This window comes from Microcaecilia unicolor, chromosome 4 (assembly GCF_901765095.1).
Source record: "Microcaecilia unicolor chromosome 4, aMicUni1.1, whole genome shotgun sequence".
Lineage (NCBI taxonomy): Eukaryota > Metazoa > Chordata > Amphibia > Gymnophiona > Siphonopidae > Microcaecilia > Microcaecilia unicolor.
In genome coordinates, this window is record NC_044034.1 from 154,634,911 (window position 1) to 154,660,894 (window position 25,984).

Consider the following 25,984-nt stretch of genomic DNA (forward strand, 5'->3'; position numbering starts at 1 on the left):
TCACCGAATAGCTCAGAAGTATATGCTACGGTTTTAAATACAATTATAAAAGAGAAACAGCATTTGTCACAATGGATGCTTTGTGAACTGGGCGTGTCTCTTTTGGCAGTTAAAGACTCTTTGATGAATGAGATAAGGGAAATGTCTGTACCTCTAACAGATCGCATAGCGGATTTGCAGTTAGATTTGTCCCAGACTAGGGAAACTGTCCAGGAGCGAGACAGCGAGTTAGCTGCATTACGAGTTGATTTAGAGACTGCCAAATCTGCTTTAGCAGGAACCAATGTAAGCCCCGCCCCACCTCACTCCTCGGAAGAGATGTGTACGGAGTGCCAGACACTGTATGATAAGTGTAAAACTTTGCAGTGTGACCTATCTGATTGTGAAGCACGTAATTACACATTAAAGCAAGAAATTGCCCAGTACCTCGTGTCTTTTGATTCGTTGCAAGAGAAATTTTCTCGTTTGACTGGTGCTTTACACAACCAGACTAGGGAAACAGATAAGTTGCAGACATTATATCGGGAGCTAAAACAGGTCTCAGAAGGGGTTCAGAGTGAGTTGCGCAGGGAGCTAGTGACCACTCAAGAAGAATCTGTGTCTGTGTTTCAAGATTGGCACGCGGCCAAGCTAGAGTTGGCGGAGTTAAAAGAGAAGCAGGAGACAGTCTCACTGCAATTACAATGTACAGTGAAGGACAGAGATTCATTGTCTAAAGCATTAGATGAGTGCACTGTAAAGATTTCCACAATGCAGCAAGAGCTTACGCACATGGCGCAGGAAGAAGTACCGTATACCTTAGAGTTCCCCGACAGTTTTGCTGCGGGTCACCCAAGCCCAGCTCCCGAAATGAACCGTTACGTGAGCCGGGAGGGACCCGAGTTAAACACACCCATTGGGGGCACGGCTTCGGCTCTTTCCCGCCCCTCTGTACAATCCAGCCCCATAGTGGCTGGTGACCGAAGCAGCAGACCCGAGACAGTGACACACCCATTGGGGGCACGGGACCAGGGACGGCCTGCGGAAATCATCAGCTCACTTGGTCAGGTGCCTAGCTCAGGGTTTCAGCCTTCGGCAGATCCACCCAGTTTTAGCAATACACCTGCCCCGAGGTTCTCTACACCTGGTAGTGATCAGCGGCATGTCAGGCCGGAACCCAAGAAAGGAATGTCTATGGAGAGGCAAGCATATATTATAAAGATGCTACGCACCGTAATAGCGCCTTTTAAAGAGTCTGCCTCGGTATCCATAGAAACCCATCTTAAGGCAGTGCATGAACTCCTGCAGACCATGCACGTCTCTTCTGAGGATGACATCAGAGCCCTCCTCAAATGGACCTTTAGTACCGAGTGCCATGAAGTTCTAGATTTGATCATGTCCGATAACCCCGATTTACGGTCAGTGGAGCAAGCCTTAGCGAAGCGCTACGGTCTCTTTGCCAACTCTCTTGAAGCTAAGCGTGCAGCGTATACTATTAGTTGTAATCCGGAGGAGAGTCCGCGGGAGTGGGCCCATCGCTTGAAGCGTGCATTTTACCAAGGGGGGGTGCCGCCTGATTCTAAAGATCTTGAATTTGGTGATTTCAGGGAACTTTTTATACAGGGTCTGCCTGATCCGATAAAGATTCCCTTGGCAGGAAAAAACGCAGAACCCTATTCCAGCCTTCTAAAGCAGGCTGAAGGAATTTTTGAAATCTGCCGCGCCAAGCCAATCGCAGAGACTCCGAAACCGGCATCCAAGAGTCGCAACAGGGTGATACCACCCGCTGTTTGTGCGGTCACTTCCACGCTTTCTCTGGAAAACAAAGCGCCGAGACCAACTACGCCGCCGGGCTCTCAGGCCCTGCCGCGGGATGCAGCGCCTCCTATTGCACAGGAGGGACAGCAACAACCTAAAAAGAAGCGGTTTAATCAGAAGAAGTGGAATGCAGAGAAGATCCGTGCTATGCAAGCTCAGCTGGACCAATTGATGGCAAGATGTTCAATCGCGGAGTCTAGCAGTGTACCTAAGACACCTTCATCTCATAAAGAGGTCAAATTCCAGAAGCAGAAGGACCAGTCTTCTAGACCGCCGACCCCTCCGGGGCTGAGTGTTAAATCGGTTGAGGTGGAACAGCCATCCTCTTCGGAGGAAGAACAAGCATGACTAGACGTGGCCACAAAACCTGTTACCGCAAGCGTCCCCACAGTCCACGTGGATGCGTTGTCGTCCTTCAGTGAGGAGTCCCCAGGGAACCATGCCGCGTCGCAGCCCTCGAACCCGGAAGGGCCTCTTTCAAAAGACTCATCCCAGGAAGTCAGGTATTTTCTAGGTACACTTATATCTAAAGGTTACAGATATACCGTGGAGTTGTTAATTCAACAAGTACTTTCCTGTGAAGGTCTCCTGGATACAGCATCAGAGGTGACTTTGGTCACCCAGGGCCTGTTTCAGAAACTCGAGGCATCTCTAGGGGGGGGTCAGGATGTGCTGCGTGTCACCCCGTGCGACTTGTCACTGGTGGCCTATGGCAATCAAAGTATTGGAACTGTGGGACAGGTTTGGCTATCTTTACAGCTTGGACAGATGACCGTCAGGCACCCTGCCATCATCACTACCAGTGAGGGTGAAGAATTTCTGATTGGAAATGACCTTTTGAAGAGATTTCGGCCTGTTTTGGATTATGACGAGGAAACGATCTGGTCTAAAGTCACTCGACCCCTTAAATATGTGCGAGGGAGATACTGGCGTACAGTCGGTGATGCCAACTCTGTGGAGCTACAGGACACTCCCCTGCGGACTGATCTCCGGTGTTCCGCGGATCCGCCCATGCGGGGGCCTCCGTTGACAGAGGCACCAAAAGGGGGTCAGAAGCATGAAGAGCTGGTGCAACAAGCGGACCATCTAGAGATTGTTTCACAGGACTCAGCATCACTTGAAATCTCATCTCCTATCTCTGGTCCTGATTTTGCTCATCCTTGCAAGGTGACTGTCATCACCCAGAAAGGTGATGAATTCACCATACCAGTTCAGGTGGCTAACACCCAATGGCTTCAAGCTACTTTACTGTTCACTAGTGATCTCTCCTACATCAGTGACTCGTTGTACAGCCAAATTCGTAAGTCTGTACAACTTCCCTTCAGCAGATGTTCCTCTACTTCGGTACAGGTACCGGGACAAGGCTCCAAGCTGCTTGACGGAATATGTGGCCTTCCCTTGACTGTGGGAAAGAAGACATTCACTCACCACTTCTCTATTGTCCGGGGCTTGAGGGAACCCTTATGTTTGGGGTCAGATTGCCTTGCACGACTGGGAGTTTATGTGGACCTGGTGAATCTAGTCCTGTGGAGTAGAATGCAGAACAACCCAGTGGAACTTGAACCTACGGCTGTTTGTTTGAAGTCTGGACAGACCATTCCCCAGGTCTGTGAGGTAGTCTGTGACAAGGATGTAACCATTCCAGGTAGGGTACGGGATTTTTCCCTCAAGCTTCGCCTCGCTCAAGGACAACGTCTGCTGGATGAGGTAGTGTTCTTTAACCCACATGCCCACTTTCGAGACCTTGGATTGGCAAGTGGTGTTCTGCCATGTTTGGAGGTCACCGGTACCACCTTATACCTGTTGGTCACCAATCCACAGTCTGCTGAAGTTGAGCTATCTGCTGGAGATTCTTTTGGCTTTCTGGTTGGCCAGTCTTTCCATGATGTCGAGGTAAGTTTGCCTATCCTTGGCAGGCTGCCTTCTTCTTGGGACACCTGCCAGGGGGGGGAGACGACTGACAGTTGGTTTACCTCTTCCAGGGGCCTCATATCTCTCGAGTTTGTTTGGCCCTATGATGCGACGTGTGCTCAGGTACAGGTGGAAGATGACTTCTTGTTTCTGTCCAGGGAAATGTCTGTACCTCAGAAGCCTCGAAGGGTGAATTCTGTGGAAACCTCAACCTTGCAGGAGGACATTGAAGAACAGGTGGAAATTTCATCCAACCAACCTTTCTCAGAGTTTGATGCTATGGTGAAAGAGCAAGTGGAACAGGCTGATGCTTGTGCTACTCACACAGAGAAGAGGAAGTTGACTCAGTTGTTGTACAATTACAAGGACCTTTTTGCTGTAGATTCGTATGACTGTGGACTTACGAACCTACATGTCACCAGAGTGCCTACGGAACCTGGTAGCAAGCCTGTCTTTGTGCGTCAGTATAAGATTCCATTGGCGTCCTATGAGTCTGTACAAGAGATTCTCAACACCTTGGAGACCAGGGGTATCATCAGACAATGCAACAGCACGTACAACTCCCCTCTGTGGCCCATCTTGAAAAAGAATAACAGCTGGAGAATCGCTCTGGATTACCGTCAGCTGAATAAGCGAGTACCCTTGTCCCGGTGGCCTATGGCTCCACTGGATCAGAACCTTGCAACCATCAGGGGGGCTAAGTATTTCACCAGCTTGGATTTGGCATCAGGGTTTTGGACAGTACCAGTCCATCCCCACGATCAGTATAAACTGGCTTTTACGTTTGGGAAGAAGCAGTATACGTGGAACAGGACACCCTTTGGGTTTCTCAATTCACCTGCTGAATTCAACATTTTCCTACACAAAGCCCTACCAGATGCTGAAGCTCGAGGAACAGTGGTCTATGTGGATGACATTCTGATCAAGAGTCCTACCTTTCAGGAACACCTGGAGGAGATGGAGCATGTCTTCACGCAGTTGGCAGATGCTGGAGCTAAACTGACTCTTGCCAAAGGACAATGGTGCAGGAAATCACTGAATTACTTAGGGTATGAAATTTCTGCTGAGGGTCTGCGACCCCAGAAGAAGCGAGTGCAGTCTTTACAACAGTTGAAACAGCCCACCAATATCACTGAACTTCGTTCCTTTCTAGGAATTTGCAACTACTCCAGACAGTTCATAGATGAGTATGCGGAGATCACCCGACCGTTGGTCAAGTTGTTGAAGAAAGATACACCTTGGGTCTGTGGGCCAGAACAGAAATCTGCTATGCAGGAGCTGAAAGACAAGCTTAGCTGCTTCCCATGCCTCGCATACCCCGAGGGAGGTCGTGAGTTCTACGTGGACTTGGGATATTCCCAACACTCTATGAGTGCTGTCCTATATCAGAAGTATGACACGGATAAGAGGGTAGTGGCGTATGCCAGTAAAGGACTAACGGATGTGGAGAGGAAGTATTCCGAATGTGAGAAAGCACTCCTGTCTACCGTTTGGGCTTTGCAACACTTCAGAAGTTACATCCAAGGTGAGAAGCTAATTGTGGAGACTTGCCACCAGCCCATCAGTTTCTTGGGTAGTGACCGAATTAAGACCGGTCGAGTGTCAAACAGCAAAATAGTCTCCTGGACATTGGCTCTTCAAGGCTGGCCTCTGGAGGTAAGGTATGCTCAGAAACATCGTAACGCAGTAGCCCAAGGTATGGCTGACCTACATGATTGTGCAGAACAGGATTCCATTGCAGGTATTCCCGAAGCAGATGTTCCCCCGCTAGAGAAAGAACCTCATCGACACCATCTGTATGATGAACAGACTTGTGCTACCATGCCTAAGGTCTATGTAGATGGTTGTGCTTACCGTCGTGATACAGTCAAGGAATTGGTTGCAGGAGTAGGAGTGGTATGGGATCCAACCAATCTTGCAGAGACCCTGAAACACAGCTTGGGCTCGCAAACTAATCAGTATGCTGAGATTGTGGCAGCTCTGGTGGCGGTACAGTCTGCAATTCAGAAAGGAGTCCGACAGTTGGTCATATGTACGGATTCGGACTATGTGAGACAGAATTTTGTGTCCCATTTGCCCATCTGGAAGCAGAAAAATATGTTAAATTCCAAAGGAAAACCAGTACATCATGGAAACTTGATCCAGATTTTAGATCAACTGGTAAGGGACCATGACATGACCATCTATTGGAAGAAGGTCAAGGGTCATGCAAAAGTTGACAGTCCCGACAAGCTGGGAAACGACTTGGCCGATCACCTGGCCAAGGAGGGTGCGCTTACAGGAGAATTATGGCGACCCCCAGATGTGGAGACTGCGGCTGTCCATGCGGTCACCCGACGACAGGCGAAGCAGTCCAACGACACGCCGGTGGTCCAGTGGTGCAGGGAAGTCCCATCCTTTGATCTTGTCATGGCACAGAAATCCGACCCGGTGATCGGGAGATTTTATGAGTACATATGGAATCCGCAAGACTGTTCCCTGACGGAAGAACACAAGCAAGATGAGGAGATGAGGATACTCTACGCCTCCCGAGAGAAGTTCAAACTTCACAAGGACCTGCTTATTCGGACGAGTAAGCATGGCATTGAGCAATGGGTGGTGCCTAAAGAATATCGAGGCATTATGTTGCAGCATGCCCATGACGAACCATGTGCTGGACATCGAGGGGAGAATATCACCTATGAGACCCTAAAGCAAGTAGCTTATTGGCCTCACATGCGACAGGATGTACAGTTGTACACGCGAGGGTGTTTGACCTGTTGTCGTTTCCAGCCATCTTCACCATCTCACCGAGCACCACTTAGGAAGAAGGGTATCGCCATGCCCTGGTCGGATATCCAGATTGATTGGGTTGGTCCTGTAGTTCGATCCACTCGTGGTAACAAGTACTTGCTCACAGTCACCTGCTTGTTCACCAAGTGGTTGGAGTGTCTGCCTGCACCCAACTGCACGGCAGAAACCACGGCTACCTTACTACTGAATCATGTGTTCAGCCGGTGGGGTTTGCCTATGCGAGTGGATTCAGACCAAGGTTCTCAGTTCACGGCAGAGGTGATTCAACATATGTGGAAGATGCTTGGAGTAAAGAGTAAGTTGCACATAGCTTACCGACCTCAATCTTCGGGACAGGTGGAAAGAGCTAATCGCACCATCGTGACCATTCTGAAGAAGTATGTGTCATCCTCAGGTAAGAATTGGGACCTTGTCTTACCATTGGTCCTTATGGCGATTCGTTCCACACCCCACCGTTCCACCGGAGTGTCTCCTTTTGAGATGATGACAGGTAGGGAAATGACATTACCAATTCATTTGTTGTACAGGACTAATGATGTGAACTTGTCCAGTGCTACCTCCACTCATGAATATGTCACCCATTTGCGTAAGCATTTGCAAAGTGCCTTTGCCTTTGCTCAGAAAAATTTGGAAAGTAGCGCTAGAGGTAGAAAAGCCTATTATGATCAAGGGACTACCTCTAAAGAATACCAAATTGGCGACAAGGTATTCTACTTCAATTTTGCCAGAAACAAGGTTAAAGAAAGGAAGTTTCTGCCTAGTTGGCGTGGTCCATTCCCAATAGTGGAAAAAGCTTCACCTGTGGCTTACCAAATTTGCCTCAAGAAAAATACTAAGGGTGAAGACACCCTTAAATGGGTCCACATCAATCAGTTGAGACCACGTCATCCCAGTCATTTGATTCCAGACGTATGTGTTGATGACACGAACTGTACTAACACCCCAACAGCATAGTCTGTTTTCTTTGTACCTTGCAGATGCAGAAAAGAACCCTGATGATCGTGTTCTTGATCTCCGTGCTGCTGGGATCGTGGTCCAAGATGATCGAACCTGGTCCCATGTCTGGAGTTGTTCTGCAAGATACCCCTGGCTTCCTGATTACCCAGTCCCAGATTGTTCCACAGAAAGTAGTTGTGTCCCTTGACCCAATGCATGTGCTACTGAAACATTTCAATATGAGTAACTTATCTCTGTCTGCTGTTACCCATTCCTGGTTTCTCAATTATATGCAAAATGCCCGTGCACAAGTGAAGAACATTTTGCATCAACTGGACAAAGTCATGGTACAACCTATGCAACCTTATAATTCCAGGTCCAGATCTAAGCGTTTTCTTGGTCTGGCCGGTGGTTTGATTTTTTCGGCCATTGGTTCACTTTTTGGTATTTCCATGTCTGTTGCCAACGTAGTTTCTGTCCAAAAGCTGCAGGCCAATATACAAGCCATCCAAGCAGACTTGAAAGCCATCGAGACCAAATTGGTAGTCCAACAAAGCCAACTTGTGGCCCAGGGTAAAACTATTGCTGATACGGTCACTCTTGTGAATTTACATACACATAAAATTAGTGCTAACACAGCTGATTTGTTGACAATTAAAGGTACCATGAATGAAGACCGTGTGTTTATACAACCTGTTAAGGACCTTATCCAGGATTTATTTAGGGAAGTAGATACTAGTGTTAGTAAGCTAATGCAGGGACAGATACCAACGTACCTGATACCATCTGATGTTGTTAAAGATGCCTTTGCCAAAGTTACCCGTTTGTCTATTGAACCTTTTCAAATTCAAATCGCATTTCATTTAGGTACTGCCTTTCCCCTTTATTTGGATATGGAGCGTATGGAAATTGCCTTCATCCTTAATTTGCCATTTATTATGCCTGAGAATGTATACCAGCTCAAACAAGTTGTAAATGTAGGTACGTGGCATGAGAATTTGTACCTTAATGTTGATACACCTAAGTATGTTGCTTACCAACAGGATGCTCCGCAACATTATTTGGTCCCTAACTTAGACCTTTGCCACAAAACTAAAGATGTTAATTGGCTATGCCCTGGTAAACCTTTCCTGAAAGACACAACAGAAGCTCTTTGTGGCTTGTCCACAGAGAATGTCCAAGAGAAGTGTAAGGTTACCGTGTCAAAATATGACGATTTTTCTGATACTACTGTAGCTGTACTGGATACGGTATGGTTAGTTAGCACACCTAGTACGGAACTTACTGTCACCTTCCAGAAGCATGATGTAATCAACCGTTACACTCTTCCTTGCAATGTTTGTGTGATCGCTGTACCCAAGTATGCTGTTGCCCATGTAGGAGGAGTTTCCCTGTTTTATCTTGACACAGACCCGGTTGTTTCTGAGTTGGAAGTGCTTGATGTATTTCGTGGACATCCTATTGACTTTGCTATGGACCTTATACCATTTTTACAGTCCAAAGACTCTCACACTGTTGAATTATCTGTCGACCATGAGACTCTCGAGGTTGCAGATTACAAACGTCGTTCATCTGATGTCACCCAGTTCCACATGTCCACTCACGTTGTCATCCCACTTTTGACCATCTCGTGGTTCATCATGTTCCTGTGTGCTGTAGTGTTTTGGAGAGACCTTCGTCATTTACGCTATCGCGTAAACACTTTGTCACCTACGGCGATGAGATTGCAAGACTTTATGTAGTTACATCTGACCAGCGTTTTGCCAACAATTTATTCTGTTTTCACTTTTCTGTACTAATATGCTTTGCTTTGCATGATGTGATTATGGTTCATGATTTGTTTGATTAATTTTCATGTGTTAAGACTTTTAACTAACTGCACATGCGGGTTCTATTATTCAGTATTTTGCTGTATTAGCATTTTTGATTTCCTTGTGAACATTATTTTGCTTAATAGAACTGTTGGAAGTGTGTTAGTTTGCATTAGTTGAGATTTACTTTGAAACTTTTTGTAGTTGACCATGAAGTTGTACCTGAATCCTGACTGAACTGTCTGGCTTATTTTTGTAGTTAGGTTGGAGAAGGCCTTTACTCCTTTGTAGTAATTTCCATCTCCAAGGGGGGGAATCTGTAGGAGTATTTGCTGTGATGTCACCCACCCGGTTTGCACATGAGAGCACCTTTACAGCCAACATGGACGCTGCAACCTTTCACCTATATGTCTGACTACCAACTGTGCAGAAGTCAGCATTTCAGCTTGTAATAGATTTACTGAAGCCTGCACCACCTCCAAGGTCACTCTGTATCGGGGGAGAATGCATGTCCCTGAGAGAGAGAGAGAGCTTACGAGATAAGACGGACAATGGAAGCTTCATACAGATGCTGGGAGTACATGGTGGGATTATTTCTGATTGGCTCCCAGAAAACGGATGGGTCGGAGAAGCGGGAACAGAAGGAGAAGAAAGGAGTTGGCGGGAAGAACAGAGAAAGAACAGAAGAAAAGAAGAGGAGAGGACTTGCATTTCTGCAAGCACCTGATTTACCTGAGAGACTTACTGATAATACCTGGCAAAGCTTTTCCCCAGGTTACAGCTGTCTACAGGATCTATACTGAGTCTGTATCATCTGTTGCTGAGCAAGACAAGTGCATCACCTAAGCTCGTGGGACCTTGCTGAGACATTCAGCTAAGGCATCGGAAGGAACCTGATCTGGTGACCGGAACGGTGAGATCATAGCTTACTTCTTTCAGGCTGGGTTAGATAATTGGTCTGTGCTCGGACCCATCAGATGCGTGACGTCAGGATTTATGATCTCTACTCGCTGTTAGCCTAGTACAAGACTTGTGTGGTAATCATTAGGATCTCGGTATTGTGTTTATCTGTCATTACAGATTAGCCAATAGGATAATCATAGTTATTCTCTATATTTTTGGTATCATTGTGCATGCAATCAGGAATTGCTGATGCTATAAGCTGATAAGGATTTTTCTATATTTTTGTATATAACCCTGTATAAATAAACTAATATATTCCATTGGTCTGTCCGTTATTTTCCATGTAGCGATTGTCGGGCGGAGGCCACACCCCCTAGACATAAGCGAGTACGTATGTAGGAATTGGCCTCTTACAAAATCTATATAACCACCTACACTCCCTCAGTGGTCACTAAGCCCCTCCCACCTCCCTAAAATGTTATTAAAAACATTACTTGCCAGCCTCAGATGTTATACTCAGGTCCATTAGAGCAGCATGCAGGTCCCTGGAATAGTCTAGTGTTGGGAGCAGTGTACTGCAGACAGGTGAACACAGACTCCTACCTCCCCCTACTTGTTACACTTGTGGAGGAAACTGTGAACCCTCCTAAACTCACCAGAAATCCACTGTACCCACATATAGGTGCCCCCTTCACCCATAAGGGCTATGGTTGTGGTGTACATCCTTCTGTAACACCAAATGTCTATTCCCTTATCATTTCCATTATCCATGATGTTTTGTAAGCCACATTGTGCCTGCAAAGAGATGGGAAAATGTGGGATACAAGTGCAATAAATAAATAAATAAATACAGTTGGGTGTAGTGGATTTGAGGTGGGTTTTGGGGGGCTCAGCAGACAAGGTGAGGGACTAATGGTGAAATGTGTACCTGGGGGCATTTTATGAAGTCCACTGCAGTGCCCCCTATTGCTTTTCTGGGATGTCAGGGGGACCAGTCTACTAAAAATGCTGGCTCCTTCTACATCCTAATGGCTTGATTTAGAGCGTTTTGCACTTGGATATTTTGTTTTCAAAATGGACCAAAAAGCAAAATGTCCAAATCACAAAACCTTCTTCAAAACAGTATTTTTGAAAAATAAAATAGACATTTTTCTTTTTTGAAAATGGCCTTCTTTCCTATTTAGATTTTGGGCATTTTTAATAGAACGTCCAAAATTGGACTTAGACGTCATATCGAAAATGCCCCTCCACATAACTTTGTAAGTCTATTTGATTTGAAAATAAACCTCAATATGTGTTAACTAATGCAAGTTATTAAATGAGCCATTAAGTTGGGGAAAAAATCCTAATAAATAAATAAATAAAATAAATTAAGGAAATCAAACTCTTGGACTTCATCTGGTCATCATCATCATGCATATTAACCATGACTTGAAAGCTCCTATTTTAGAGCTGATTGATGTCTGGACTGACATAGCTGTCCTATGGTGAGGTCTGTATTTAGGGTATGCTGAGTAGGTCAGTTGCCCAAGGTACTATGCAACAAGGGGAGAGAAGACATAGAATGAAATTGAATGCAAACTGGAAGAAGAAATCCCCACTCCCACCATACACCAATCTCCTGCTTATTGTCAATGTAAGATAGGGGTTCTCAATCTCCATTCTATGAAAATCTAATTCATGCATAGTCATTGTGGGTATCCTGAAAATTTGACTGGCTAGATGTGTCCCAAGGTCTAGGTTGAGAACCTATGGAATAAGGTAAGTGCTTACCTCAAAATGGCCTGTGGCCTCTCCTGCCTTTTCATTGCTGCTCTCAACCCTTACAGGCCACAGCTACTACCTTCTCAAAAAAAAAAAAAAAACAAAGTGTTGCATGAGGTTGCATGAAGAACTCTAACCTCTGGGGATGGAGACCAACAAGGTGATCATTATTATTCCCACCCAGTATGCCCCACATCAGAACCAACCCTGTCTTTGGTGACATACTGCTTCAATTTACTACTTAGAAATATTCAAATAGATAGGAAGTGTATGACTACATAGTACTGTAAATTCAGTAGCATATCCAGTTGGGAAGAATTGCATATGTGTTTTCCATCCATGGAGACAGGCAGAAGGCTGAGATGCTTGAGGTGCTGACAGCTGGTACGGATGCTTCACTGCCTCTAATGAGTCCTTTCCTGTAGAGTTATAGCAGGTCGAACAAGGACATGTTAGCATGCCAATTGCCATATCTGTTGTTTGTATAAGAAACTGAATTGTAATTGTAATGCTGAGTGCACTTAATAAAATGCTGTTTGCTGGTATATGGCCTTATTCAATAAAGATGTTTTGCATAGGTACAGAATGAGAAAAAGTCTATGCTAAATAAGACCCAGGGGGTTTGGGGGTGTGTTCTATCATAGGTTCCAGGGCTGCCGAGAGGGGGAGCAAGATTACATAGTAACATAGTAACATAGTAGATGACGGCAGAAAAAGACCTGCACGGTCCATCCAGTCTGCCCAACAAGACAACTCATGTGTGCTACTTTTGTGTATACCCTACTTTGATTTGTACCTATGCTCTTCAGGGCACAGACCGTATAAGTCTGCCCAGCACTAGCCCCGCCTCCCAACCACCAGCCCCGCCTCCCAACCACCGGCTCTGGCACAGACCGTATAAGTCTGCCCAGAACTATCCCCGCCTCCCACCACCGGCTCTAGCACAGACCGTATAAGTCTGCCCAGCGCTATCCCTGCCTCCCAACCTCCAGTCCCGCCTCCCACCACTGGCTCTGGCACAGACCGTATAAGTCTGCCCCGCACTATCCCCACCTCCCAACCTCCAGCCCCGCCTCCCACTACCGGCTCTGCTATCCAATCTCGGTTAAGCTCCTGAGGATCCTTTCCTTCTGAACAGGATTCCTTTATGTTTATCCCACGCATGTTTGAATTCCGTTACCGTTTTCCTCTCCACCACCTCCTGCGGGAGGGCATTCCAAGCATCCACCACTCTCTCCGTGAAGAAATACTTCCTGACATTTTTCTTGAGTCTGCCCCCCTTCAATCTCATTTCATGTCCTCTCGTTCTACCGCCTTCGTATCTCCGGAAAAGGTTCGTTTGCGGATTAATACCTTTCAAATATTTGAACGTCTGTATCATATCACCATTGTTTCTCCTTTCCTCCAGGGTATACATGTTCAGGTCAGCAAGTCTCTCCTCATACGTCTTGTTACGCAAATCCCATACCATTCTCGTAGCTTTTCTTTGCACCGCTTCGATTCTTTTTACATCCTTAGCAAGATATGGCCTCCAAAACTGAACACAATACTCCAGATGGAGCCTCACCAACAACTTATACAGGGGCATCAACACTCCCTTTCTTCTGCTGGTCACAGGCACAAAGGAGAGGGAGAGAAACAGACTGAGGGAGGAGCAGATGCACAAAGGTAAGAGGGCAGGGGGTGGCAGTGGCAGCAGCCCAAGTGGGGGGTGGAGGGGCGGCCCGAGTGGAGGGGCGGTGGCTGTGGTCCGAGTGGGAGACGGGCATGACAACCCTGCCCCAGGCCTGGCTCTGTCTCTCAGTGGCCCTGATAGATGCCAGCTCTGTGGGTGCTTGAACTTCCCCAATATTGAGCAAACATCATTACCCTGACTAGGGAGCATTCATTCGTGTTGAGTTTAGCACCTCAATCATTTTGAAAAGGTGCCTCCTATGTATTCTATGACAAGACACCTATATGAGAAATGTATAAAGGTGCCTGCTTTCTAAAAAGGCTCCCAGGTGCAACCTCAATAGCATACAATGAATGCCATCCCAGGCCTGATTCCAGTTGACTTGAAACCCAAAAGGACCAACAGGGAACTATAGATCAAAAACATAAGAAGCACCATAGTGATTAGAGCACTGGTGTTGACACTGAGGAGTTCCTGGTTCAAATCCCACTGCTGCTCCTTGTGATCTTGCGCAATTCACGTAACCCTTTATTGCCTCAGGTACAAAAATTAGATTGTGAGTCCTCTAGGGACAGGGAAATAACTACTGTACCTGAATGTAACTCACTGTGAGCCAAATCCAAACAAAAAGAAAACAAAGGAGAGAGGGAGGCAGACAAAACATAGCAGCTTAAGTGAAGAGAAAAAAAAATAAGGCATGAGACATGCACAGAGGATCCTTAGCCATGAAGAAGCAAGATTGAGCAGGAAGGGGGAAGATAGACCAGATGGGCTTTATTAACCTTATAACCACCATATTCTACATATCCTTGAAAAGTTATATTACCTTATTCATCCAAAAAGAGTCTAGATCAGAGCAGTGGTGTAGCCACAGGTGGGCCTGGGTGGGCCGGGGCCCACCCACTTAAGGCTCAGGCCCATCCAACAGTAGCACATGGTAATGAAAATGCTGCTCTCCACAATATTAGCACCTCCGCATGCTCAGTTTTCAGCACATGCCTGCTGCAGACTACCAAGGTGAAGACTGGAGAGAAGCATTTTCCCACCAGATGAGATATTTTTTTGATGTGGGGGTAGGGGAGAGAACATTTGGTGCCCACCCACTTCTTGCCTAGGCCCACCCAAAATCTGCTGTCTGGCTACGCCCCTGGATCAGAGATGGGCAACCACTGTCCTCAAGGGCCTCAAACCAGTTGGGTTTTCAAGATTTCCCCAATGAATATGCATGAGATTGATTTTGTTGTACTGCTTCCATGGTATGCTAATAGATCTCATGCACATTTATTGTGGAAATCTTGAAAACTCAACTGGGTTGTGGCCCTCGAGGACTGTGGTTGCTCACCTCTGGTTTAGATAGTATGAGCCATCCCTTAGAAGCTGATTTGCACATACCTCCATTCACTCCACAGACTGCAGCCCCATATTAACAAATATGAAAGATTTCTCCACCCCTCAGAAATTAAGCGAGCGAGTCTCATTAAAATATTATTCCAGTTAAACTAACAGAAAGCAAAATAATGTATAGGGCATCATTCTAGGCCACCAGCCTGATACCTCACTTACTAGCCTGATAATCAACTCTTGCTAGCCTCTGTGTTTTGGCTGCTCTTCTAGTCACTTCTCAAGAAGTGCTTTTCTCTTTCTGATAATAAAAAGAGCCTTGTAATTAATTAAAGTGCTTAAGGGGAAAAAGAACTGGCAGCTGCTTAAATCCAGTTCCAAACAAAACCAGATGTTCCCACCAAGATAAAGAAAAGTCTACAAGCAATAAATTTATGGAAGAAGAAGAAAGGGTACCAGGTTTTATTTCTTTACTTTTGAGATTTCCATGGCACCTTAAATCAGAGAGTGAACAACAGGAAAAAAACAGTTCCAGGAAAGAACATTCAAAAAGATAAGCTATAAGTTTAGCTAACAGCAATGTCTTCTTGGAGAACCTCGGAGAACTGATTGTGCAGATGGAAAGGTTAAAGGGACAAAACATAGAAACAAGATAGTGATTGCTGAATGCACAGAACCACAAGCACAGGTAGGCTTGTATTGTAAAGGGCTGTGGATTAATCGAGTTAACATGAATAACTAGTTAGTTTTTTGTGCAATTAAAAATTTTAATCTTGGTCCAGCATCGCAAGACTTTCCTGAATCATGGGCAGCATCTGCAATGCAAACAGACTTCCTCTACTGGTCCCAAGAGCCTTCTTCTAGCCATGGAAACAGGAAGTTCCATCAGAGGGGGCGGGACATAGCTGCAGGAAGGAGCTTGATTAATTACAAGGACCTTTTTATTATCAGAAAGAGAGATACAGCCTGAGACCCAGGCAAGTAGAGTAATGCTGGACCAGTTAACTCAAGATTAAAAATTTTAAGCATGAGATTCATTGTGATTAAAAGTTTTAATCATCTAACAGTCCTAGTTATAACAATGGTATTCACTCCCAGTCCTCAAAAGTTCTCAATAGGTCAGATTTCCAGGATCCTCTTAATGAATATGCACTGGGTTACCATATGGCTCCAGAAAAAGGAGGACAGATTGAGCCAATCTGGGTTTTACTTCTATTGGTTTCAAAAGAATGTCACAACATTAAAAACAATCAGGAACACACTTCATTTTCTCAACACTCCAGTGTGGATTAACTCTAAAGCTCGTACCCAACATGGAACCATGTTTTGCTTCCCAGCAAATTCAAAGTCATGTTTTTGGAGTATTGTAAAGTTGGAAGAATTGTTTAAAATGTTGGTGGACTAAGAGGACCATTGTTCATCAAGATAACTGTTCAACCAAGTTTTTATCAAAAATGAAATTTTTATAGTTATTCAAGGAAGATCAAGATTTGATATCTTAGAGACATTTTTAATGTAAAGGTTCAATAGGAATATAATTGGAGATACAAAGAAATAATGCAATGTAACAATATGGATTATATATGTTTGATATAAGAATAAATATTAAAGGTTAATATTTTAATGCATTCTCTATAGAACAATATTTGTGAGTAGTTACTCAACTTTATTACTGCATCGAGATCAACTAATTTAAACCTCCTTGTGGGAACACATTTGGAGGCTACCCATAAAATCTCTTTCAGCTATCAGGCCTCAACTCTATGGAATTTTCTCCTGGCCAACTTGTGAGCAAATCTGATATAATGTCTTTTGCTTCAAGGTAAAGGCTTGGCTATTTGCACACTACATATAGAGACATTTCCCATCCCACTACCACACAGCCTCCACTCATCCTCTGCTACAGAATCCCCCCCTAGTGATCATTGCCTCCATAGCATCTTCAACCACAAAGTACCAGTAGCCAAGCAAGGGAAATGAGTCCAGGTCTGCTACCTGGTACTGCATAGAAACCAGACCATCAGGCCAATCCCATCCACAGAAGGATTATAAATAATATCAATACACTGAGGGGCATAATCGAAAGGGACACCCAAGTTTTGCTGAGGACGTCCTCACAAAACATCCCGATGGAGGGGCAGGGAAACCTGTATTATCGAAACAAGATGGACGTCCATCTTTCGTTTTGATAATACGGTCGGGGATGCCCAAATCTTGAAATTTAGGTTGTCCTTAGAGATGGTCGTCCCTAGACTTGGTCGTTTCTGATTTTCGGCAATAATGGAAACCAAGGATGCCCATCTCAGAAACAACCAAATGCAAGTCCTTTGGTCATGGGAGGAGCCAGCATTCGTAGTGCACTGGTCCCCCTGACATGCCAGGACACCAACCGGGCACACTAGGGGGCACTGCAGTGGACTTCATAAATTGCTCCCAGGTACATAGCTTCCTTTCCTTGTGTGCTGAGCCCCCCAAAACCCACTACCCACAACTGTACACCACTACCATAGCCCTTACGGGTGAAGGGGGCACCTAGATGTGGGTACAGTGGGTTTGTGGTGGAGTTTGGAGGGCTCACATTTACCACCACGTGTAACAGGTAGGGGGGGATGGGCCTGGGTCTGCCTGCCTGAAGTGCACTGCACCCACTAAAACTGCTCCAGGGACCTGCATACTGCTGTGATGGACCTGAGTATGACATTTGAGGTTGGCATAGAGGCTGGCACAAAATATTTTTAAAGATTTTTTTTGAGGGTGGGAGGGGGTTAGTGACCACTGGGGGAGTAAGGGGAGGTCATCTCCGATTCTCTCCAGTGGTCATCTGGTCAGTTTGGGCACCTTTTTGTGCCTTGGCCGTAAGAAAAAAAGGACCAGGTAAAGTCATCCAAGTGCTCGTCAGGGACGCCCTTTTTTTTCCATTATGGATCGAGGATGTCCATGTGTCAGGCACACCCAAGTCCCGCCTTCGCTATGCCTCTGGCACGGCCCCGTGAACTTTGGCCGTCCCTCCAACGGAAAGCAGTTGGGGATGTCCAAAATCGGCTTTCGATTATACCGATTTGTGTCGAAAGATGGGCATCCTTCTCTTTCGAAAATAAGCCTGACTGTGTTCCAAATCTGGAAACCTACTTGTGCAGTTTCTTTCTTGAATGGCATACAGCAATCCAGAAGAACTAAAATTATCAGCAAGATCTCTTTCAAATGATTTTCTAATAAAATACAGTAAAATAGAAAAGATAAGAAAAGCTCTTTTTAGGTTTGTGGCCTGTGACGAGTTGTGGGCAACATTCCTACACTTTGTTTGGTTGATGCTAATCTTTCATTCCTCTTATGCAAATGTGATATTGAACATGCGGCATGGATGCTGCATAAGAGTGGTTGGACATGCTGCTAATTTTGATTGTTATGCATCATATTCTAAGAAAATACTACTGGGTGTCATGGACAATTCTTTACAGTGCCCAGAACCCTTCAAAAGGGGTGTTTTAGTGTGTTTTGCTTCAAGAAGAGGATCTGTTGTCAGCGGTGTCTCTGTATGGATACGTTAGCACTTGTGTGAATGCCCGACCTCACAGCAAACAGAGGAGACAGTCAGCGCATGGCTAGAGCACACACAGGGGTGATGCTCTACTATCTCACTACCTTCACTCGTCCTCTGCTGCAGAATCCCCCCAGAGTCAACCCTTCCCTTCTGCATCCACAGCTAAGAACCTCACCACCGTCACATTCCAGCACTCTGTCTTGTTAATAACAACACAATTCCATATTCGTGCACAGACATTCACTTGCCCATTCAATGAAACACACTTTTGTGCAATGCTTAGAGCATGCTCCACTCATGTTATTTTCCAAGTGGAGCAGGAACAGCAAACAGGGGAAACCTCCACGACAAGCAAAACAGACCAACAGGAGTACAGGCTGACCAACAGGCAAAGCCAACTCAGGAGATGGTGCTTGAAAAAAGTTTTATTGATTGCTTGCACAAAGGACCTGACACAGTCCGTATTTCGGCTTAATAGAACGCCTGCTTCAGGGGTCACAAATAGTATTCTAAAAAAGACATATAGATGTCTGACTAGTCCACTGACATATATATATTGGTATCTCATATATGTGTATTATGCTATATATATATATGTGTGTCTTGTTGACATTCCATTTGTAAATAACATGTCTGCTTTTAAACATAAAAAACATGCATATTTTTAATTAAAAATACATGTATGCTCATTTTATTATTATTATTTTTATTTATATTTCTTATTATTGTTGTATTTTCACATTTATTGATATTTGATTATATAATATGCCTTTACATTTTGTTACATATGTATGACACATCTATAAGTAAGCCACATTGAGCCTGCAAAAAGGTGGGATAATGTGGGATACAAATGTAACAAATAAATAAATAATATGACTTTTTTTTAGAATACTATTTGTGACCCCTGAAGCAGGCTTTCTATCACGCTGAAACACGGACCGTGTTGGGTCCTTTCTGCAAGCAATCAATAAAATGTTTTTCAAGCACCATCTCCCAAGTTGGCTTTGTCTGTTGGTCAGCCTCTACTCTTGTTGGTCTGTTTTCCAAATGGAACCAAATCAAAAATTCCCAAGGAAGGAATGAATTCTAAAAGGGATCACCTGGCACAAAGAGAGCTTATCCAAAAGCCTAGAAGCTGCAAACATTTTGTATCTGTCAAAAAGATAAATACATTTGTGTCTTGTAGGAAAACAATGTCTGGCAGGCCACAGAACTGTCAATGATAGGAAATCTGGGAAAGTCTGTAATGGAAAAGGAGGAGCTGTTTTTCAACTGCAAGACCTACCTGATGCGAAGGTGCAAGGGGCCCTGCATTGTGAAATTTCATTCATACTGCCCAGACAGAGAATGTGCAAAGTTCTTGGCTGTGATAATGAGCTTGATATTTTTTACAATACCTATTTGAATAGGTAGCAAACTTTCACAAAAACTACCTGTTCACCTGTGGTGTACACTGTAGATTAATAACCAGATCCAGATCGAGATGTGCTCTTGAGTGAAACCAACTCCTGGCAACCACACGAGGGATCCCCCCTCCCCCAGGGCTTTCTTGGCATGATACAGGAGTAGTTTGCCATTACCTTGCAGGTTAATATATTATCCCTATAATACCCAGGGCTGAAATGCATTAGAAGCTGACAAGGCGAGAGGAAGAGTAGTTTAGTTTTTAGAAAAGTGGGTTGTGAATCAGGGACATCAGAGTTCAAATTCTACCTCCTCCAATGACAACTCTTTGTGACCTCAGGCAAGTCACTTCACACACCATTTCCTTAGGTACAACTTAGACTCATAAGTCTCTCAAACAGGAAAATAACTCATGTAACTTACTTTAAGCTTGTACTTGTAAAAGGTAATAAATCTAAATTACCTTCACAACCTCTATCAGTTGCTCCATTAGAGGATTTAACAGGGACCAGCTGTTAAATCCCAGGGCATAATTTCTTAAACTGTTTAAGATGTGAATTGCCAACGGCAATGTTGAGAAAAATAATTTATTCACCACAGTATTTAAAAAAGGCCCGACACGGCCGCGTTTCGCCCTCCTAAAGGGCTGCGTCAGGGGCTAGCATATAACAACCCAGTGGTGCAGTAAAACCAATTCCACCTACTGGAATTGCTGCTGCTTCTGAGGAGAGGAGTTGTTTTAGTCCAGTAGGTGGAATTGGTTTTACTGCACCACTTCATAGAAAAACATCTAAAAATTGTTTTTAAAATACCAAGTTGGACTTTTTTGTGAGAAAAACATCCAAATTCAGATTTATGCCACTTTTTGAATGTTTTTCTCTTTTGAAAATGAGTCCCCTAGAATCTTTATTAAACACTTGTATTCAATTTGACCAATGCGGATAAAATCAGGAATGGAGTCTAATTTGCTATTATTAATATATAGAAACTTACCCCCCCCCCCCCCCTGTTTACTAAGCCGTGCTAGCGGCTACCATGTGCTAATGCTGACACAGCCCATTCACTTTGAACGGGCTGTGCCGGCATTGCCGTACAGTTTAGTAAACAGGGGGGTTAGTTTTATCAGCAATAAGTTTTAATTTATGTTGAATCATCCAATTACCTAGTAAAGTTATATGCAATGTTACACCCTTGAAGTATTTATTTATTTATTTGCAGCATTTATATCCCACATTTTCCCACCTATTTGCAGGCTCAATGTGGCTTACATTGTTCCATAATGGTGATCACCAATTCCAGAAAAGAGAAAATACATAGTTAAGTATCAGTTTCAGAGATGGAATTAAATGAGACAATAACAGAAATATCATCCACGTAACAACTATAAGCTGTAAAATCATAGTTTGCCAACATAAACCCCAATGATCATATGAAAATGTTAAATAAAATAGGAGAAAGAGGAAAGCCTTGGGGAACACCACAGGGGTTCAACTAGGTTGAGATGGGATGGAAGAGAAAGAGGAGGGCAGGAGGTTAATGCCTTGCCACCTGACCCTACTGTGGAAAAGATGATGTTATACCACTACATCTCCTGCTTAACAAAATAAAATTAATTCTGCACCTCGTTCACCAAGTCGCAAAGCCCATGATCATACAAGGATCAACTGGCACAGTCAGTCTGGCCCTGTCTCTGTAGCTCCAGCTAAGAGAATCTCCCACTTCTTAGCTGTGCAAGATTGGCCACTTGTGAGCTATCTCTCCTTATCCTTCAATCAATGTTTCTTAAATAATTTTCAGGTACATAAAATTTGTGAAATCTTCCACAACTGCAATACCAAAAAGTCCTGATTTTCCTTTTGATGTGGATAGTTTTATTTGTGTTTTGAAGAGTTCATCTACTCTTGTCATTGGCAGTAATTTTGTGATGCCACCCGCTCCTGATACACTTTCCTCAAATTTTTCAATCCCTGGCATCAACACAGGGCTATTTTACATAGCGTATGGTTAATGATGGCAGATAAAGACCTGCGTGGCCCATCCAATCCACCTAATAAGGCAAAATAAAATACATATAGTTGATCCGGATCTGTCTTTGCCACTTTCCATAGTTGTCTGAACAGTTCTGTCCTCACTTCCCAACTACTGGAGTTGCAGTCGAAGCACCATTTCTGCTGCTTTCTAAGTACCACTCCTGCCCACCATAACATATCAACTGCCAGTAGGTCATTCCTTTTGTTTGATTCCATCCTCTTTCAATGTGAGGCTCCTCTGTGTTTATCCCACACATTTTGAATTCTTATTGTTCTTATCTCTGCTGCCACTGGGAGAGTATTCCAAGCATCAGCCACCCTCTCTGTGGAAAAATGTTTCCTGATGTCACCTATAGGTCTCTCACTTGGCAATCTCTATTCATGTCCTCTAGTTCTACCACTTTTCCATTTCTGGAAAAGATTTGTTTGTTCATTAATACGTTTCAAGCAGGAGCCTAGTCAGACCTTGAATTTCGGGGATGCCATAGCACAAGGTGGGGGAGGAGGAGATAACATTTTGCCTCACCCTGCCGCCACTCTTTGTTGCCCCTGTGACCCCCCATACTTGATCTGGTGAGGGTCCCCAACCCCACCTCACCCCCAGCAATCACTGCCACTTTCATGCCGGGCCTTCCCCACCAGCGCATGCTCATTTTCGGCAAAACTGATCATGCACAGGAGAGCCCCGCCACCTGTGCATGCTCAGTTTAGTGAAAACTAAGCATGTGTGGTGAGGGGAGGGGAGGCCCGGTGCAGCAGTAGTGTTGGTCATGAGTGGAGATGCAGTTCCACTGGCAAGGCAGGATTCCAAACAAAAATTGGTGTGGGCCTAGACCCCCAACCCCCCCCCCCCCCACCCCATGGCTATACTCTTGCTTGCAAGTATTAAACTTATGCATCATATCTCCTCAATCCCTCCTTTTCTCTAGGGCAGGGGTGATCAACCTTGGTCCTCAAGGGTCACAAATCAGTCAGGTTTTCAGGATTTCCCCAATGAATATGCATGAGATCCATTTGCACACAATGAAGGCAGTGCATGCAAATAGATCTCATGCATATTCATTAGGGTTATAGCCCTTGAGGACCGAGATTGCCCACCCTTGCACTAGGGTGTACATATTCAGTTCTCATACATCTTTTGACATAGATCCCATACAATTTTGTCTCCTTCCTTTGAACTGCTTTGTCTTTTTATGTCCTTAGTGAGATATGGCCTCCAAAACTGTACACAATCCTCCAAGTGAGACCTCACAAATGACTTTCACAATTGGACAGAGCTTAGAAACTGTTGACATGGTCTCATGCTGTAGTGTCTTTGACTGAATCTCATTTTGGTCCAGTGAAAAGCATCAGAACCTACAGAGAATCCAGTTTTCCATGGGATCAATAGGGCCAAAGAAAAGAACTAATATTCGTCTAAACGAGAACTTTTGAGCTTTTCTCTCTCTATGGTTTCGGTTGCTTACTCCCCCTTTTATGTTTGCTTCTCCTCACCCTGATGGTCGAGTAGGGAAAAACATTTTCCACCGTTGGCTTAAGCTATCTTCATATTTGTTTCACAATAAAGGCAGGCTGCAATTTTCTGCCTGTGTCCTCATTATTAGACAGATATTTTATAAGTTCGATGTGACCCAACACCAACTTACATTATTTATTTTTTGTCTAAATGTGGCACTGTACTGTACAAGGTGTTCCTGAGCTGCGTCAGCCTCAACAATGTGTGCATTACATGGCATTCATCCATACCACAGATTGTGAAACCTGCGAGGGGAAAATGTCACTGCTCCAGATTACTAACAAGATTAGTTTATTTGTGTGCACTTCACAAAAGAAGACAGAGAGGAATTTAAAAAAAGAAAGAGCGATGTGGTGGATCTACAGTCAGTCATCTATAAATGTGCTAAAGGGCAGTGGAGAGCATGATACTGAAGTCTAGAAATGGACAGATTAACCAGGAGCGGTGCCTGGGGGGAGCAGTATAAGCAGACTGTAATACATTACGTTACAATCAGCACTTAGAGGTCGCACCCACTCAAAATTGAGTTCAGTGCGGCTTACAAAGAGTAGGGAAGTTGTTCCCGAGCCTGGTCCTGGAGGCACCCCAGCCAGTCAGGTTTTCAGGATATCCACACTGAATATTCATGAGAGATTTGCATGCTATACCTCCACTGCATGCAGTTCTCTCTCATGAATATTCATTGTGGATATCCTGAAAACGTGACTGGCTGGTGTGCCTCCAGGACCAGGTTTGGGAACCACTGACCTAGAGCATAAATAATATATGACACAAACTTCTAAAATAACCAAGTTATTAGGTTGTAAAACTGGGATAATATCTTCATTTCAAGGTCTCAACAATACAAATGGCTTATAATGCAACAAAGTTCCCATAATATTTTTAGCATTCTTTATAGTAGATTTGTGTATATCCATGAATAGTTTTCTGCCATGCAAACTCTCCCCCCCCCCCCCCCCCCCCCCCAGGGTTCTCCTTTAATTGGCTCCCTACTAGCCTCCTTTTCAACATGGGCAGCTCCAATCCTGGATAATCCCACAGTCACAGGGATGTTTAATTCTAGTTACCTTGAGACAAACAGGATTATGCATTCATGCAACTGGTTAATACCAGGACTGGATCACCTACCCGGAAGAACAGAGCTAGCTGGTGCTTATTCCCTTTAAAAGTTGAGGAGCCCCAGGAAGCATATGCAAGGCTGCTGGTTTTTTAAAAAAATGCCTATTTGATTTGCTTGAGATGGATCCCTGCAACAGGTTTGGTTGCAGTCTAATTCTTTTCTGTAATAACCCACTTTAAACTCTGTCACGAAATGCCGCCTAGCCATCTGTCTGGGGCTACCCCATGGCCACTCAGAGGGTCTGTCTCCTGCGGAACTCAGGTTCACTTGCACCTACCACTTGTGCTCTACACTAGCACCCTCCTCCCACTGACTGGGACTCAACAGTCTCTGGGAAACTCTCCCACTCTCAAATTATCACCAGTGATTTCTAGGTTACTAGGGCCACACTCCCAGAGGTCCCACAGTTCCCACAAAGCACTCATAGACCCAACACCCTAACCACCAGGATTCTTTATCAGTACAGACAGGCAGAGGCAATAAACAATTGTTTATTGTCTTAAAAATATATTGAACAATGAACAAAAAAGTGCAATCAGCAAACAATAACAAGTAGCTGAAATATGGATCAATTATAACACTAACTAAACATTTGTTTACTTCCTAAAAAGTACCTGGGAATATCAGGAAATATGCTGTTCACAGATTATCAAGTATTACTGATTACAGGGCCTTAGCAAAGAGTTCCTGCTCTCTTTTCTCCCTGGCTAAGACTGGAGGCAAAACCAGTGCACTCTAAAGGAAATGAGCTACTGGGTCAATCAGACCCCAGTCAACAAGATTTCAAATATATATTGCTGCTTGCTTCCTGCTTGTGTTAAAGTAAAGAAAAGAACATTCAGTTCTCTGTAATAGCAAAGAAACACCACCTGCTGGTCAAATAGGAGAAATACACTTCAGGTCATAATTAAGGTAGGAAAATATCCAATACATTTTACAGGTTTTAAACACACAGTTTCTTCAGAAACTCTTTTTCACTTACTGGTACCACTGCAGTACCACCAGTCTTAGTATGGCCTATCTAGTATTTAATACACTTGATCCAGTCCTGGATTCTGACCATCTCATCCATTGCATTATGGAACTTGCAGCACTGATATCAATGGGCAAGATCAAGCACTACAAATCCCATATTGCTTTGGAATGTAAGTTCAAACACAAGACTGGCCAAAATGTCTCCAGCATGAAAATGGGTAACTTGGCATATCTGTTAATCCTTTTTCAGAAGTCACTGGACCCTACTAGGATGAACCTGAGTGTCATGTATGACAGGGCTCTTAATTGTGCCTTTCCATCTGCTCAATAACATTAGTCTACCAGGGGCGTAGCTACGGGTGGGCCTGGGTGGGCCCAGGCCCACCCAATTTCAGCCCAGGCCCGCCCAGAGCCAGCCCCAGCAGCCATTGCCAGCCACTGCTGCTTTTCCTGTTGAGCAGCAG